Source organism: Pinus tabuliformis, chromosome 9 (assembly GCF_031772625.1).
Source record: "Pinus tabuliformis cultivar Carrire ecotype Pingquan chromosome 9, CPIR1, whole genome shotgun sequence".
In the NCBI taxonomy this organism is placed as follows: domain Eukaryota; kingdom Viridiplantae; phylum Streptophyta; class Pinopsida; order Pinales; family Pinaceae; genus Pinus; species Pinus tabuliformis.
This window is the reverse complement of record NC_142307.1, coordinates 1,431,094,537-1,431,104,435: the sequence shown is the minus strand read 5'-3', so window position 1 is coordinate 1,431,104,435 and position 9,899 is coordinate 1,431,094,537.

The following is a 9,899-nucleotide window of genomic DNA, read 5'->3' as shown; positions in this document are numbered from 1 at the left end:
ATCAATATTGGACCATTCAGAAATATTAGAGCTTCCAATTCAAAGATCAGATTAGAGGGAAAATCGAGAGATAATGAAGACTGAGAAAAGAAGAAGCTAAGGAAAGAACCCGAGAAAGAGAAAATGAGTTCTAGTGATGTTAACCCTTCACAGTCCCCATTCAAAAAAGAAATGAAAGTAAAAATATACCAAGGTGAGATCAATGCATTAAAATTAAATCATTGGTTGCAACAATTAGAAGTTTATTTCAACGTTCACCATATACTTGAAGAATATTGGATACCGTTTTCTAGATTGAAGTTGAAGGGTCATGCTTTAAAATAGTAGGAAAGCCGTACCAAAACACTTAAGCTCAAGGGTAATCCATCAATAACTAGGTGGGAGGGCTTCAAAACCTTCATTAAGTCCTAATTATACATTATCAGGTATGTAGAGGACTAAAGGATCTAGTGGCAATACTTCAAGTAGAGGTAAAGGCAGAGTGCACATGAGTTCACCACCAAGTTAATATGATGGCCATTATGTTGGGTATCTCTCCCAAGAACCCAAATGTACTTCTCAAGGATCTCATGGTCTACACAAACATCTACGAAATCAAATTATGATTTTAAGCTAATGAAAATGGATGGGGCATGTGTACAAGCATAATATCAGGAAGACATAGGCCATATAAAGGGAAGCTAAGAAATTCCAAGTAGAAAGAGCACCAAGAAGTTTCAAAGGTACTTTGTTGAAGATTTATTAAATGACAAACAGAGCTAAGGGATTATTAGATTAAGTATAATTATTGATATTCTCCATGGTGTCTCTCCCTCTAATTCGAAAACCCTTGCGTAGGAAGTCTTGGGATTGGGAGGACTAGGAAACCCTAATAAACATCAAAAGTGCATAAAGAAAAAACCAGAGGCCATAAGTGTCTTACTTTGTGACTGTAATGCCCCATAATAATAATAATAATAAATGAAATAATATTAATATATAAATAGACATAACAATAAATAATAATAATAATAATAAATAACACAGAAAAGATAATAACAATAATTAAACAAATAATAAACTGAAATTCGAAATATATATATATATATATATATATATATATATATATATATATATATATATATATATTAAGTAAAGTTAACAAACAAAGTAAAAAGAAATAAAATAAGAAAGAGTTAAATTAAGAAAAATGTTGAGTTGAGTAAAACTTAAGAAAAAGAAATAAAACATGGCATGTTGACACTTGGATTGTTTGCATGTAGATCCATTTCCAATCCCCTTCCATTTTTGGAACAATTTGTTCTATTTAATGGTTGAAAAGGGAGATGAGAAGCATTCATTATTTTCAAGGAGAGCGTTGTGAGACAAATGATTCCTTGGTAGTAGTAGTTGATTGAGGTCTTGGGGTCGACCATTTGTAGAAAGAGTAGAGAGTCGTCCCCAAAACATTGTTGTGGTTAGCAAGATCCGAGTAGCATTACAACTCTGAAATCACTAGTAACGTATATCGTCGCTATAGGTAAGTCTTCTCTACTAATGGTTTCGAAATTCTATGCAAATCAGTTAATGTTTGTGTTAATTATTAATAGCATTGTTTATGTAATTAATTTGTATATTTTAATTCTAGGTCGCTACATATGGTATGAGAGCTTAGGTTCAAACCCTAAGTTAGGGCCTATGGGCATTTAATGTTGAATTACATATAATTGATTTAATTATCTGTTTGTTCAAATTCTCGATATAACCTCTTAGAAAATATTTGTGTGATAATAAGAAAGCTGCCACAAGGCAAAATCACATTTTTCTTATCATAAGTCTTATTTAACATTGAGGAAATATTCACCAAAGAAACAAAATCGCTTAATAAAAAAATTTAAATTTTCCCTTAAACTACCATAGATTTGATGGGTAAAATAGTGAATCATTAAGAGAAATCCATGGTGAAGCATAAATAATCTAAACAAACCATGATAAAGCCTTGAATATATCTTTGAAATCCTTTTCTTAAAAGTTGAAACCTTCTTAAAAGTCAATTTGGTAAGTCATTTTTCTATGCTCAAAGTGTCCCTCACATCAATCTATCTTTAGCTTTTGAGACTTGTAACTAGACATAACTTATTTTAATGACTTAAAGAAAACATCACTTCCGCCACTTATTTCTAAATATATAAAATTTTGTATAAGTTCATCTCATTATTATTAGGCCGATAGGCCTTCCTTTGAAAGGGACCTTTTGTCGTCCTTCTCATTCTCGCGCTGACACCTGGCGAACTGGACAATCTACTCCCCACTTGACATCTGTGCACACCAGTTTTATGCCGGAGTCTTTTACGTCGGAGTTCCAGGACAATCCGTTTCAATGCTGCGTGGATGACAGGGGAGATCCAGAGAAGCTGTGGCTTGAACGGGAGGAATTAGAAAGGCGTCAAAGAGAAGGTTGAAATTTAGAAGCTTTGAATTTATAAGCTTTGATTGATTTTTACCTGGCCTGGTGTTGATTTTTACATTGATTAATGTTTATCAGAGCAAGCAAGGCTTCAAGAAGAGGCAAAAGCAGCAGCATTTGCTCGTAAGCAAGCTGAAGCAGAAGCTGCGGCTGAAGCTAAACGGAAGTTGGAGATTGAGCGTGAAGCTGCACGCTTGGAATTACAACATGTTTTGAGTCCTTTCTGTTTTATTTAGTATTCTCTCTTCTTGTTATCACAATTTTTGCCGTGCAAGCTTCAAGTAGCAAGAGCCCAACAAACAAGAGAAGTCAATATTGATGAGTTTATTAACCTTGCATTATAAACACACGACAGATGGAGAAAACTGTTGAGATTGATGAAAACACCCAATTGCTCAAGGACCTGGAGATGCTGAGATCTTCTCAACCTGATCACATTCCCATTTATGTGGATGAGACATGTCTTGTTCATTCTGAAGATGGACTGGCACCCCTTGCGTTGCAGGGCAGGAATTGTTTGGAGCAATTTGGTTGGTTCACAAGAAATGAAGATAAATAGGAGGAAGAGGCTAATGCTGGTGGAATAGCTACTGGAAATGCTGGTGGAATAGCTGCTGGAAATGGTGATGCAGAGGAAGGCGAAATAGATTAGCGTAGCAGGATGTATATTATTTTATTTCTTTATTCTTTTGTGAGGGGGTGAAGTGATTTGGACCTGAAGTCCCTTCTTGTTTTGAGGCTTAAAATTATTGTGAAAGAGTTGGAAGTAGGTACAAAGAGTGTGATATAAAGTTCAGGTATGAGGCCTAAACTCTATTTTATTAACAGGTTACCTTTTCTGCTCGATTGGGGATGTAAGAGAAATGGGCATTCCACTCTTGCCTTAGATTTCCTGGGCATGAGAAGGTCATTTAGCTGAAGCCGCTCATGGTAACATCGAAATTTTGTTTAGATGGGATAGTGAAAAAGAAAAATTTCACATTCTATGGGTGAATTCATATATTTGTCTGATATTTGCCCATCAATGTTGCATTTGTACCTGTTTTTAGTGCTCATGTTCAGAATATATACACTTGAAACCCACATTAAAGATATTTAAGCTAAAACGCAAAAATCATATATAGTCCAATTCCTTAGACACGACTAAATGCGTAAAACTTTCACCTGGCATTTTACATTGCATTCGCGTGTTTTAAAGAGAAACTGAATGATCAGGTAGGAAAGAATGCGCAAAGGAATATATGTTTTAATGAAATAAGTGGCATTAAAAATATAATAAGTTGAATAGTATTTTCTGGAATGTATGGGTCTATCAAGCAATACAGAGAGGTATGGTTTCAATGAAGAATTTCTTGAAGCCTTTGTATTCTTTGAGGATACATACCGAGAGGGTTGACATGGTTTTTAGGCCTTTGTAAGTTTAAGATCACTGTTTAAACTATTTGGGAGCGAATTATGGGGAGAAGGCATGCTCTATGTTACTGCGATTTCAGTGAGAAGAGCAGTGGTTATAAAATGGTATTTATAGTTTTGGGATGGCTACCTATGATGACAAGTTGGTAGATGCAGGGGAGAGAGCCAAACTTAATGAGATGTCGATAGGGCAAACAAAATGGCAACCGTTAAAGTACTCTGAGAAATGACCTTAGAAATTTATCAGGGCTAAAAAGTGGTGGTACAGAGGGTGAAACAAATACAAATACAAGAACTGATACTATGGCTCCATTGCATTAAAAAGGCTACTCAATTTCACGTTAAAACAAATATGGCTCCATTTGTATCTAAAAAGGCTACTCAATTTCACGTTAAAACAAATACAAGAAGTGATGCTATGGCTCCATCTGCATCTAAAAAGGGTACTCAATTTCACGTTAAAGCTATTGAAATGATCATAGTAACAAATCTCACCCAGGAGATTAATACAAAGTATCTCCATTCCTAAGTTTATATGCATATTCCACGTCACCATGCCTTGTGCTAACATGTTGAGGCATAAACCACAGTTCATGTGTATTTTCGTCTCCACTTCGGTAAACACATTCAACATATACATCTTCAATTATATAATCTAATCATTATTTTGATTGAATTTAAATGGTGGTTTTGAATCACACTTATTTTCTATTTTTAGTGTTCTATTAGAAATATATTAAATTAATCTAATCATTATTTTAATTGAATTTAAATAGTGGTTTCCAATCACAATTATTTTCTATTTTCAGTGTTTTATTAAAAATATATTACATTAATGTTTTTAGTGTTTTTAGTTTGAGCTAATCCATAAAACTAAAATATCATCTTTTACAATATCTATATGGAATTTAAATTTACCAATACATATGGCATATGGCATACATATCTACAAATGTGTTTCTCTTACTATTTTTCCAATTTAAAAAACTTATCGGCCTGTGTTTCTCTTACTATTTTTCCAATTTAAAAAACTTATCGGCCTCTCTTTGCACCTTTTGGGGCAATTGCTAGTAATATCTATTATCTATTAAATAAGTTTTATATTGCATGGTGTTCGATGGGTTTGGAAATGATAATACCTTCTATTTGATATCATTTTAATTTTCCTTTAATCTATGTTGCACGAGTACCGCTCCCAACCCTTGGGAGATTAAGCACCCCAAGCTCCCACGCTCCAGGGAGCCTGGGAGATGTTACAAAACAGTCCAAAAACAGGGAGAGCTTATTCATGTACGTCAGAGCTTTTAGGGAGCTTGGCGATGAGGGAATGCAAGTTTCTGGTATGAGTGTCAATGGGGAATGTTAATTTGGAGCTTATTGGAACTTCACTCCATTGAGGAGCGGACTCCCACCGGCTCGAGATTGATTGACATTCCTGTGATGGAATCCATCGAGGAGCGAACTCCCACAGGCTCCAGATTGACATTCCTGTGATGGACTCCCACAGGCTCCAGATTGACATTCCTTGACATCAAACGAAACCAAGAAGAAAATGACGGGAACAAATTGGTGTGAAACCTTTGGTGGCAAAAATACCTCTTCATTCTGTGGAAAAATTGGTTTCTCTGCGTTATTTTCCCTATATAATCACTAACCCTCTCAAGTAAATAATCATCTCTTCGAATTTCTCAGTTCTTAGGAGTCAGTCTTCTAAGTTCTTTCAATTTTATGTTTCTGTGTTTCAAGTTTCAACATTCAGGTTGTGTTCGTCATCGTTGGTTAACTTCATACGCCGGAGAGAGAAGAGGAAAATGTGTTCATTCACATTGGTAGCTTGGCAAGAGGCAAAGAGATCAAGCGTTGCAACTTGCCACTATTCAAGTATATAAACCATAAATATATTTGTTTGGATTGGGCTTTGCTGTAGTTACTGAGATTATCGTCCACATGAAATATTTTGTCACTAGTCCAGTTAGTGTAGTTAACCCGCAGAGTCCACTGCTTGCTGTCCCCAACGGTGTAATTCGTCGACATACAATTATATGGCAAAACCATCATCGCCATTGTAACAACAATTGCAATCCACGCTCTCGACTGCTCCATTTCTTCTGCCAAAATCACTGCCATCCCACCATCAAAATAAGCTATAAATCATTACACTTACAGATTTTGAGTTTTATAAGTGAAGAATTCATGGCAATGAAAACGTTTCAAGAAATATTTAAGAGTGTTGTATATTTATTATTATGTTGATAATAAGTGGTGGAATGATGAAGTAATATTAGTATATACTATATAGTATCTTGTCTCTCTGAGGATCCAAATTTTTAATTTTATGATCCCTCCCTACGTTGTATGAGCACCTGCATTAGTTGCTTAGAATGCCTAGAGCAAGAGCATCACTGCTGCTGTTTATAGCTTTAGAGATACCCCTTACATTCGAAATATTATTACTTTTAATCTATGTTCCTACAAATTGATTTGGACTAAGCAAAAATTATTTCATTTTGATATGGTTTTCATTTCCTGTGTTGTTTTGATATGGTTTTCTTAGTGCTTTTGACAGGCAATCCTTTCTGGAACTTCAAATCTTCATTGGATTTCTTGGAGTATGCTATTACTGTATTAGAACACATCTTATTTTGAACTGGATTTTCAAATGTTGGAATTTAATATTTATTGGTTCACGGATTATTAAAATTACAAGTTCTGGTGGCTAAAAAATAAAAAAATTGTTATATGGAATTATTCCAATCATAATAACCTTTATAGATTCATTTCCAATTGGAATTTCATTGTTAAAATTGTAATTTTAACCACGTTAGATTACTTTCCAAAGAGGAACAGTTGCTGCAAAAATAAACTATTTCGTCTTTCTTTAAAAGAGATATAAAAAGTCAAGATCATGTACTGATAATTTGGCTCAGAAGGTCGGTCCATTCGAGCCAGAGAGTGTGTATGATGGATTATGAAACTTCTTTGTGCCAATTGATGCTTTCTTTTGATCAACTTTCCTTATATATCACCTCTAACATCTTGACTGCTTCCATTGAGTTGTTTTAAAAAATTAAATTTCTTACCGAGTTTTGAGAAGTAGCTGTAATTTTTTTTTCTTCTAGCAGTTGACTACTTTTGCGATACTTTTTAATATTTATAATTTATCTTGAAACGTTTATGATTTCTACTTTAAAAGTACCCAGCCATAATTTTCATTTTCAAAAGCATTGATAGATGATTTAAGAGTTTCTGTCATTTTATTCAATTTGTGAAAGTAAAATTAGGATGTTGTTATTGATTATTGACAATTGTTTCTTTAAAGTTTATTTCCATTTTAATGGATTAACATGAATCACAATTGATTATTGACATGTTGTTAATTTCAATAATTTCGAAAAATCATTGCAAATTAAATATTAGTATTATGAATATTTTCTGTCATATATGTACATTTTAAAATCTAGTTCTCTATTCTACTTCTAATTTTTTTGTATTTTAATGTAAATTTTCAGTATTGATACCATGGATAGAGGGTTTGGCAATGAATGTGGTGACAACAACAACAAGATGAGACCCCCATTAACTCCACAAGTTCAAGAACAAAATGCAGAGACAACAATAGGTACCCAGAAACAATCAAACAACATTTCCAAGAAGCCCTTAATGAAGTTCATGAAAAAGATAACACAAAATAAGACAAAAAATAATAGGGGATGTGAGGAATGGAAATGTACTTTGTGTGATTATTTCTTTAAGGGTAGATATATAAGAATATGGCATGATCTTTTGGGAATATTTGGGTTAGGAGTGAAGGGTTGCACATGAAACCTTGAATAAAGAATGGAGATGACTATGCTTCACATGAAATCCAATGGAAGCAATGAATGTGATAGTAGCATTGTATCTCCGAAATAAGATAGGTAAACATGAAGATTCATCCCAATGTATGAATGAACAAAGTCACATCCAAATTGCGACTACTCAAGGGGGTTCTAGTTATAGGAGGACTAATGTAAGTGAATCCAGTCAAAATATGTACAATGTCATGCATAGGGATGAAGCAAATGATGCCATAGCATATATTTTTATTATTATATCAAATGGAATTTCATTTAATGCCATTCATTCATCATACTATAAAGAAATGGTGAGAAAAATCATAGCTGCAGGGACGGGATATGAACCCCTAGGTTACAACAAAATGAGGACTTCATTGTTAGATAGAGGGGTGACAAGAATGCATGGACTTATGGAGGACCTCAAACAATCTTGTGTCCAATCAGGTTGTTTAATTGTCATGGATGGTTGGACATATATTCAACAAAGACCTTTACTGAATGTTACTGTCACATCGCCAAGACGACATTATTTTTTAAAAGTAATTGATTGTAATGGAAAAACTAAGGATGCTACTTTCATGTTTGAAATGTTGAAGGATGAAATTGATGAGGTTGGTCCTTCAAATGTGGTACATTTCATCACAGATGCAACGAGATTGATGATCCAAAGTCGATATAAGCATATCTTTTGGACTCCTTGTTGTGTACATGCCCTTAACAATCTCTTAAAAGTCATTGGTAAAATACATTGGATTGCAAAAATCGTTTCAGATGCGAGGGAGGCACAAATGTTCATATACAACCACCATGCTTCCTTGGCAATTTACAGGATGTATTCAAAGAAGCATTTTTTAAAACCCACAAAAACAAGATATGCCACATACTTTATTTTTCTTGAGCGCATGGTTGAGTTCTATGCATCTTTACAAGCCACTATTGTTTCTTCAAAGTGGAATGCATGGAACGAGTTTAAGTCAACTCAAGCGAAGAAGATAAGAGAAATTGTTTTTAATGAGGATTGGTGGGATGATTGTAGATATGTTGTCTCTTTCACAGCTCCAATTGTGGAGTTGATCAGGTATGCTGATTCAAATTCTCCTACTCTTGGAGAAATATATGAATGTATTAATACCATGGTGGGCAAGGTAAAGCCCATCATTCGCTAAAGAAACCCTTCTTTGGAGTTTTTCCATAAAATCCACAAGCTGATAGAGAAAAGATGGATTAAGCTCAATACCTCCCTTCACATGGTTGCATATGCCCTTAATCTAATGTGGTATATGGAAATACCAAATAGAATTCTTCCTATTAATGATGAAGAGGTAAAACAAGGGTTTCTTGATGCTATAACTAAGATGTATATTGTTGATGAAGCAAGTGTGATACAACAACAATTTATTGATTTTGGTACATTAAGCCCTCCTGCATTCACCCAAGGTGAAAAGAGGGATATCAAGCCTTATGCTCAGAAGAAACCCCTTGGATGGTGGAGAATATATGGGGGCCAGGTCCCAAACTCCGAAAGCTTGCTTTGCGTTTGCTATTTCAGGTTGCTAGTTCCTTAGTTGTTGAAAGGAATTGGTCCACTTATAGCTTCATATACTCTGTTAAGAGGAATAGACTTACTTCTAAGAGAGAGGATAAATTTGTTTATGTGCATAATAGTCTTCAACTTTGTTCAAGGAAGCTACTTGAATATTTAGAAGGATCTACTGCACGATGGGATGTGAACACTGAAGATGCTACCCAAATTGAAGATGATGATGACAATCCTTTACCAAATGCAGGGTTGGTTGGCATATCTTTAGATGACATTATTACATATTATAATTATGATGATGATGTTGATCCAGTAACTAGTGAGGCTCAAGCCTATATGGATCTCCTTGATGTTGAAGATCGTACTCTATGATCATCTTAAGCTTTGTATTTTTGTTGCTATATTTTGGCCCTTGGGCATTTTGAATTATGTACTACTTTCGGCCTTTGCCTTTTTTCTAGTATGAACATCAATATGATTTGGGTGGCTTTTAGTTTTGGTTTTGATTTTTATGTTTGCCTCTTGAATCATTTAAAAATTCAATTTAGCATGTACATTTAATATTTACACTTTATTTAAATTTTTTTTTTAATATATATTAAATTTTATTATATCATTGTCACTCCCAACTTGATGCTTCCTATAAATTTGGGCAAAACTTATA